Here is a 9,966-nt window from a genome sequence, read left to right on the forward strand (position 1 = left end):
CTGTATTGCATTCGTTTTGTACATTTACAGGTGCACAAATATATAAAAAATATGGCTAATTTTAATTTCATTAACACACTGCTGTGTTCTGTATTGATCGATGTTCTGTAAATTTGTACTTAACAAGCTTAAACCATGTTATTCTGTTATGAATGAAGCACCTGTCTCGCCTCCCAGCCACCACCAGAGGGAACCTTCGCCCGAGTTCTAGTGACTTCGGAACTACATCTCCCACAATCCACCGCTCCTGTCATAATTACTCCACCAGCTGCTTTCAATCACCTGCTTCCTATATAAGCTGAACTTGAACACCATTTCTGTGCGAAGTCTCGATTTGCCTCTACTATCGGTCTGAGCAGTTTCCTGTCTGTGTATCCCTGGTTTTTGACTCTGTTTTGATTTAACTCTGTTCTATGATTGTTTGCTGCCTGACCCGACCTCCTGCCTGTATTATTGTTTCTGGTTTTTGCCTCTTCTTCGATATTTTGTCTGCTGATTCTGACCTATTCCTGTTGTACCCTGAGCTTGAATTAAAGAGCGTGCAAATGGATGCGCCTCCTGAAAATTTCCCAGGGGAGCCACAGCGCAGCGGAATACTCCTTAACTTTCCGCACCCTCGCAGCTCAGACAGGTTGGGAGCAAGCTTGAAAAGTTGGGGTCTGAAACCAGAGGTTCAGGTTGATGTTGCATTTGGGAATAACATGCCTCAGAACTTCCACAAACATTAAGCAAACTCTAAACTTTCATACTCTGGAAAAATAAATAATAAATGATTTAAATCCATTTTCTCCAAGATCTGTACTGTACCAGAGTGTGCAAAAGGGCAAAGACAATCACTCTGGACCCCTCACATCCAGCACACTCACTCTTCGAACTGTTGCCATCTGGTCCACGCTACAGAGCCCTGAGCACCAGAACGACCAGACATAGGAACAGTTTCTTCCCTCAGGCAATCCATCTGATGAACACTTGACATACACAGAAAACACAACTCTATTCTTACATTATTTACTTAAAACACATACTTACTCATTTATATTTCATTCATTTATTCATTCTCTACCACTTATCTGAACTTCTCGGGTTTTTCCACTGTACATACATCTGTCTATATTATGTGTTGTCAATGCCATTCTGTTTATACTGTGGAGCTTCTGTATTAGAACAAATTCCTCGTATGTAAAAACATACTTGGCAATAAAGATCTTTCTGATTCGGATTCTGATCAATGAGTATGCACTGGTAATTAACAAACAAACACCTAATAAATAATTAATTGTCATCCACTAATACAATTGGTTGAAAATGTATTATCTTTGAAGATTGAGAGCACTTTGGCCTCATCAAAGAGATGTGTCTCTATGGAATCAAATTCAAGACAAATCAGCTGACTCTGTCCTGGAAAAACCCGAGAAGATTCGCTTACTGTGAACATGGGTTTAATAAATGCCTGTTCTATTGTAAACAAGACTTTTATTTTGAATGACTTTTATATAAGTCATTGCCTGGACATTCTCTTCATTACTGAGACTTGGCTAAACGATAATGACATGAGTCCTGTAGCTGAGCTTTTACCACCGGTCTGCCAGTTCTCGTATATGGAGGGTAAAGAACTAAAGGATCTAATGAGTGAAAACAACATGATAGATGTGTGGAGAGAGAGAAACAGGGGTAGAAAAGAAGGAATATATGGAAAAATCTTAGAATTGAACTTGATTTTATTGATTTATTTATATATTTTATTTATACTCAAGAAATCAGATACAAAGAAAAAAGCGATTTTTAGCTTATATTCTGGATTGTAAAAGATGTTAAAGTGTGAAGTTGTAGCTGAGTGGATAAAAGCATGTGGTCAGTCACAGTTATTGTTATGGATCTTCTACATCTGAATATGAATGATTCAGCTCCCAAACTGCTGGAAATGTGGGACGTGTTCTAACGCTTCACCACCACAACTGCTTTATCCTGGAAAAAAAGGTCTGAGGAGAGACTCCTGTCATACACCAGACCTGGTGAGTTTATTACCATTAATGCTGAAAAACACAACAGGACAGAATTACAGACACATTTAAACACATTACTTATGAACAACAGAAGCATAAATACACACATTAGATGTGACATTTTACAGCACACAGTGAATATTACACAATATCATACAGTAAAGAGACAGTAAGTCAGTAACTCACTGTAGTGTCTCCAGTTTACAGTGTGGATCCTTCAGTAGATCAGAGAGCAGCTTCACTCCTGATTCTCCTGGATTATTATAGTACAGATCCAGTTCTCTCAGGTGTGATGAGGAGTTTGACCTCAGAGCTGAAGCCAGAGCAGCACAACCTTCATCTATAATACTGCAGTAATGCATCCTGCAAGAAAGAAGGAAAATATATCAGATCACTACAATTACAGTTCTTTTTCTAACTTCACTCGATGTTTCACTATGGGGAATTGCTTTGGGTGTGACCAACTGCGGAAGCTCTTATGACACCACGTCTGTCTTTGACAGACAGGTTGACCTGCGACCAGGCTCCGCCCTGCCTATATCAGCCAAGTCGACCCCTGTCTACGTCATTTGCGCTTTCTTCCTGTGGGAGACTGCAGCAAGCTCTCTCAGCACATCCCGACTTGCTGATTTCGCTTAACTGTTCAACAGATGGACCGTCGAACGCAACATCAGTAGATGGATTGTGGGGAGTGACAACCCTAAATTTGGAATAGCGTCCGCGTTGTGGTGAGCTATTCTGATCTCCTATTGTTTATTTAGTTACAGCAGTAGGAGACATCTAATTTAGAGATGTGGTCTTTTAAACAAAGTATAAAATTTGTGGCCACTTCCCTGCTGCTGTTTATACAGCACACCATGATCTGAATATCATTCATTCATTCATTCATTCATTCATTTTCTACCGCTTATCTGAACTTCTCGGGTCACGGGGAGCCTGTGCCTATCTCATGCGTCATCGGGCATTGAGGCAGGATACACCCTCGACGGAGTACCAACCCATCACAGGGCACACACACACTCTCATTCACTCACACACACACAACTGACAATTTTCCAGAGATGCCAATCAGCCTACCATGCATGTCTTTGGACCGGGGGAGGAAACCGGAGTACCCGGAGGAAACCCCCCGAGGCACGGGGAGAACATGCAAACTCCACACACACAAGGCGGAGGCGGGAATCGAACCCCCAACCCTGGAGGTGTGTGGCAAACATGCTAACCACTAAGTCACCGTGCCCGCGGGATTTGAATATATTTGTATTAATGTTTGATAATTATGTACTGCACTGTGTTCTGTTGTTCTTCACTCAAGAGATTTGTGGTGAGACCAAAATTCTGATTTGGTTTAATCAAAAGTTTATGTAATGTAGCACAAATGAACTAAGTGGTTTGCATAAGACGTTTTGCCTAAAAGAAAAGTTTAGCTCAGATTATCACCAAATGGAAAAAAAGGCCTCTAAAGGTAAAAGTGACAAAGTAAGACTTTTAAAATTGGACCACATTTTATTACTATAGAAAAGATGTGTGTGAATGTATAATTGAAAAATTCTGCTGAAAGCTTGACACTGATGCTCTTCATATCCATGTGTGTATATTAATGAATGTGAGTCGCCCACAGATTACCAGGCAAGTGCACAGCACAGCTGATTTGCATGAAGTTTAGCATAAAATGTAAAAACCAAAGAGCTAAAATGACAAGTATACAGCAGAACAAAGGTTACCAACATAAATATACAATGGCCCCAAAAAGTATATGGACATTTAAGGCACATTTTCCAAAAGTTTTAATTTCTCTGCATGTAAAAACAATGTCAAAACAACTGCCATTTATTTCAAAGACTTATCACATGAATGCCTTTAAAGCAAAAACATTTCCCAGAAATTGATTATGATCAAAATAAAAATAATTATAAAATATATAAACAAATTAAAAATAATAGATACATTGTACTGTTCATAATATAAAGCAAAAGACACATTACTCTATTACGCTCTTACTTCATGACAATAGCCATGGGTCATCCACCAGGTATACATACAAGAACTTAATGCTGCTGACCCTATTAATACTACCAGAAATTATCTGTGAGTGTGTCGGCCTTCCTGAAGTTGATTACCACCTTTGGTTATGATTACATTTTATTCTATCACATTCTATTTCAGAGTTTTCCAAGAAAAATGGTCATCATCCTAATTATTCACGGAAGTGAATGGGAAACCGGTGTGTTTGGTATGTTCACAGCAGGTGTCAGTGCTGAAAGAATATAACCTTCGAAGCCACTATGTGGCTCTTCATGCCAAAAAATACAAAAACTTGCAAAGACAACAGAGAATAAGAGACTAAGGAAGCAGAGAAGGATCTACAAGCCTGTTTCGCTCCCACGGATTGGACTGTTTTTGTAGCTGCTGCCTCCGACCTGGACGAGCTCACAGAGACTAGGGATGCCACAATTCTCAATATAATATTGAACCGTTCGGTACGACATCCACGGTTCAATATGCGCTTGTGAATTGTGTTTTTTTCGGTTTTACGTTTAAATAATTTTGTGCTTTTTATTTCTCTCCGAATTGACTGTGTTTGCCTGTATTTCTACGAGCTGAGTTGAGGAAACTCCTCCCCGCGAGTACATGTTCAATCACTATACTCTAAAGTTAGGGGGCGCCGAACTATCATTCCACACTTTAACATGGCGAACGATGGTGAAGTGAGGCTACAGTACGAGGAGGCGCCACGTCTTTTAAATCTGTGGTGTTGAGACATTTCGGTTTTGCTGTTGAGTATAATGCCGAGGAAGAAAAAATGGTAAAAAAAAAAAAAAGAATGTCTGCAAGCATTGTTTTACCCGTGTAGCCTACTCAAACGGAAACACTTCCAATATGATTGCACATCTGCGGCGCCATCACCCAGCAATATCAATGTCTGAATGCAGGATAGCAATAAAGTCCTCCAAAAAACAACAGTCCCTCGCTGAATCCTTCCAGCATACATACCCAACTGGTTCCGAGAGACACATGAAAATCAGTGTTGTAATGTAACGTAGTACAAATACTTTGTTACTGTACCTAATTTCACGTCTCTGTACTTCCCTATTTAAATGTATTATTTATTTACTTTCACTTTTACTCCACTACATTTCCTAAATAAAATGGATACTTTTACTCCATTATATTTCCACTAAGTGTCTTTGTTACTTGTTACTACAAAATAAAATCAGAATAAATGTGTGTGACTGTAATAAGGGAGGTTTGGCGAGTCACTGCTCCTAGACGCACGCGCAGTCAGAGCTGGAGGCGTTTATCTATAACGGCGGCAACCAAAAGCAGTGAAATGTCACTATTCTTATTACCAGAGTTGATAGCACAAATAAAATATTAATGCAATATCAATACTAAATAAAAATAACATTTATTTATTTGGTCTTTGGATTGTGAAGATTTGTTTAGTAATGACTGCATTCATTGGACACACTTGTAGCGTCTGGTACCGGACATTTTAGATTTCATGTCCCAGGCACCCTAAATTTCAACATCTACTCCTCAATTAACCGATGACCACTCAGTTTTACGATTTTATTGAGGGCTATACCCACAACTGGCTCCAGAATGTCTGGAGCTACACAAAGACCAGATAACCCCATGCGGCTTCTCTGGGGCCCTCCATCAGAACACACACACACACACACACACACAACATAATGAGACATTCCTTTTACTAATAAAACCCAAAGATAAGGTACTCTAAGGTTCTCATTCTTATAACCCTTTTTGTAATGTGTCCTTCTTTTAAGGCTTGCCTGACTTAAAATTATTTGCTCCTTAATTTCCTGACAAGGGTGTATTTTATTCATGTGTCAGAAAACAACATTGTATTTTAAAATCAGTTATACTCTATCATCATATCTTACTGATCATGGCATGTTAATGTATACCTGTTCTAATGCCGTATGCCCCTTCAAGGTCTGATGTCAGAATGTATACGAAGCTATCGTTTTCTTTTTACTTCCCTAATGAAAGTGCATTTTGTTTTGTGTTTCATCTTTGTTTCTTTGCCTTTATAAGAACACAATATCGTATTGACATCAGTTACCCTTCGATTACTGATCTGTGTATATAATGTACCGCTGCCGTTATACCGTCATTACACTTCATGTTTAGTATCCAAATGACCACAAAATTATCGGTTACTCATTTTTCAAACACTGGTGTATTTTATTTGAGCACGAAAGGCTCCATACCATCTTAATACACCCTGGATCAAACTTTAAAGTCATCTAAAAGTTTGATAGCTAAAACAACCCCACAGACACCTGAAACAAAGGGAGTTTTTCCCTCCAAAATCCTGACCAAAGTATTGGTCATCTCCCCAAAGATGGGTGGAGTTTGCGACCTTTAAATTGTCTCAAACACCACTAATCCGTGGTCAGACTTTCGGAACAGCTTCAAGACGACTCCATCTTCCTTCAAAGAAGTTCCAGCAAGCTTCACTTCCAAGAACGACAACTGCTCTGATCTTCAGGAGAACTTGGAAGAACGTCTGACCCCACCCTAACTGACTTTTCAGAGATTTCACTGTTGCATCCGGACTCTTGTGCAGTAAGCCAATGCAAGTAACCGTTTCCTTTACCAAACAATTTAGATGCGTAATTTTAAGTAGTAATCTTTCATTGAATCTTAAGGTGAATTTAAGTTTCTGTGACGATTTCCCAGTTAGGGTGTAATTTAATTTTGAAGTCTAAGCTTGCCATTCCTTTCCTTCCTTTCTCTAATTTTCTCTTTCCAGTCTCTTCCTCCCTTTCCCCAATTTTAATTTCTTTTGTGTTATTTTATTTTCATCTTTGTTTTCCCTATTTCTTTTGTTTGTTTGTGTAGTTAGTTTTATGTTGTGTTTGTCTCATTCATTAAATGCCATATCTTTGTGCCAAATAAGGGATTGTCTCTGAGTATCGCTCACAAATTAAGGTACCTGCAACATCAGGTCTGAACTACATGCTCTATTAAGTTAATTCAATTTAAATTACGGTGTAGAGTAAAAAGGGAGTGAACCTTCCTAGGCCGGGAAGATACCTCCTTCATAGAATTAATAAAAGTTACACGGCCTGTTCGGTGGACGAACAGACCAAATAAGTGTAACGTTAATTCCATTACCACTAATTTCAACTTAGGTTAAAATATTTAGAGTCACTATAACACATTACAATTACTCATAAATATTTACCTTGCTTCGCGAGCCAAAATCGCTACACACTGTTTGTAGAGAATGCACACATACATGAACTGATTTGATCCAAGACTGGCATCATTACATCATGCATAACATTCTGGTGTCCACTTTTGCCATTTAATATTAGCATAATGAATTTTGATACTTAAGTACAGTAAATATCAGATACTTTAAGACTTTTACTTGAGTAATATTCTAAAAGGTGACTTTCACTTCTACCAAAGTCTTTTTCTAGTACAATACTTGTACTTTTATTGCTTTCTAATACTTTATACAACACTGATGAAAATAACAAAGGCAGTTCATTGGCAAAAATTTGCAGCCATTTCCGGTGATTGGAGATGCGGGCTTTTGTCATCTTATTAAAACTCGCACTTTTTTCAGCATCGAGATAATTCCCGACCTCTATGAAAAGACATGCAACAGTATTGTGTACGGATTGGCTCAAGCACAGAGCCTTGCTCTGACCACAGATGGTTGGACCTCTCAGGCAACCGTTAGTTACCTCACTGTAACTGTTCACTAGGAACCAGTGGACTTTTCTTTGCTTTTAAGTAAAATAAAGGAGTATCGCAATAAATCATTTTTATTTAATTCTTCTTAACCTCTTACTGTTCCTATTGCCTAATCATAGAATAACAAAAAACACTTTTATGTGTTAAGCCATCAGAACCGAACCGAACCGAAAACCGTGGTTAAAAAACCGAGGTATGTATTGAACCGTGGGCTAACTGTATTGTTGCATCCCTAACAGAGACTGTAACATCATACATCAGTTTTGGTGAGGATTTGTGTATTCCTACCAGAACTCCCTTAACCTACAACAATAACAAGCCATGGTTCACTGCGAAACTCAGCCAGCTCCATCAGGCCAAAGTGGATGCTCACAGAACTGGGTATAGAGTCTTGTACAAACAGGCCAAATACACACTGGAAAAGGAGATCAGAGTGGCAAAGAGGAATTATTCCGAAAAATTACGGATTCAATTTTCCTCCAACGACTCAGCTTCAGTGTGGAAAGGTTTAAAAGGTTTAAAACTACACGACACCATCCCCCAGCACTGTGGTGAATCAACAACTGGCAGACGACCTGAATGAGTTCTACTGCAGGTTTGAAAAAGCCCAATTCTCACCTTCTGTAACCCCCGAATCAGTCACACCTTCAATCCAGTTCAGTGAAAATGATGTGTGTCATGTCTTCAAGAAGATCAAGAGAAGAAAGGCTCCAGGCCCAGACAGAGTTTCACCAGCCTGTGCTGATCAGCAGGCCCCCATCTTCATACAGATATTCAACACGTCACTGGAGCTGTGTGAAGTACCCTCATGCTTCAAAAGCTCCACCATCCTCCCTGTCCCAAAGAAACCCAACATCACCGGACTTAATTACTACAGAACTGTGGCTCTAACATCTGTGGTCATGAAATCATTTGAAAGACTGGTTTTGGCTTATCTGAAGGACATCACTGGACCCTTACTGGACCCCCTTCAGTTTGCCTACAGAGCAAACAGGTCTGTGAATGATGCAGTCAATATGGGACTGCATTATGTTCTGCAGCATCTGGACAGACCAGGGACTTATGTGAGGATCCTTTTTGAGGACTTCAGCTCTGCCTTTAACACCATCATCCCATCACTCCTACAGCCCAAATTAACCCAGCTCTCCATGCCCTCCTCTGTCTGCTAGTGGATCACCAGCTTTCTGACAGACAGGCAGCAGCTAGTGCGACTGGGGAAACGCAAATCAAGCGCCCGCACCGTCAGCACTGGCGCCCCCGAGGGCTGTGTTCTGTCCCCACTACTCTTCTCCCTGTACACGAATGACTGCACCTCTAATGACCCATCTGTCAAGCTTCTGAAGTTTGCAGACGACACCACACTGATTGGCCTCATCCAGGACGGTGACGAGTCTGCTTACAGACTGGAGGTTGAGCGGCTGGCTGTCTGGTGCAGCCTTAACAACCTGGAGCTGAACATGCTCAAGACAGTGGAGTTGATCGTGGACTTCAGAAGAAACCCCCCTGCTCTTCCCCCACTAACCATCATGGAAAGCATTGTCACTGCAGTGGAATCATTCAGATTCCTGGGAACCACACTCCCCCAGGACCTGAAGTGGGACATTCACATTGACTCCATTGTGAAAAAGGCTCAGCAGAGGTTGTACTTCCTTCGTCAGCTGAAGAAGTTCAACCTGCCACAAGATCTGCTGAAACAGTTTTACTCTGCCATCATCGAATCTATCCTCTGCACCTCAGTAACTGCTTGGTTCAGCTCAGCCACCAAATTCGACCTCAGAAGACAAAAAGGTAGTCCGGACTGCTGAGCAAATAATTGGCACAACTCTCCCCAGTCTTCAAGACCTTTACTCCTCCAGAGTGTGCAAAAGATCAAAGAAAATCACTCTGGACCCCTCACATCCAGCACACTCACTCAGGACCCCTCACATCCAGCACTCTCCTTCTTTGAACTGTTGCCATCTGGTCGACGCTACAGAGCCCTGAGCTCCAGAATGACCAGACATAGGAACAGTTTCTTCCCTCAAGCAATCCACCTGATGAACAATTAACACCATGGAACACACAACACCTAATATTTGCACTATGTATACCTCAATTGCACATTTCATACTTGCACTCTGTACATACATACATACATATTGTCTGAATGTTTATGTTTACTTCAACTGCACATTTCACAACTGCACATGTGTACATACAATTTCATCTATACTACATATGTCAT

This window comes from Tachysurus fulvidraco, chromosome 16 (assembly GCF_022655615.1).
Source record: "Tachysurus fulvidraco isolate hzauxx_2018 chromosome 16, HZAU_PFXX_2.0, whole genome shotgun sequence".
Taxonomy (NCBI): domain Eukaryota; kingdom Metazoa; phylum Chordata; class Actinopteri; order Siluriformes; family Bagridae; genus Tachysurus; species Tachysurus fulvidraco.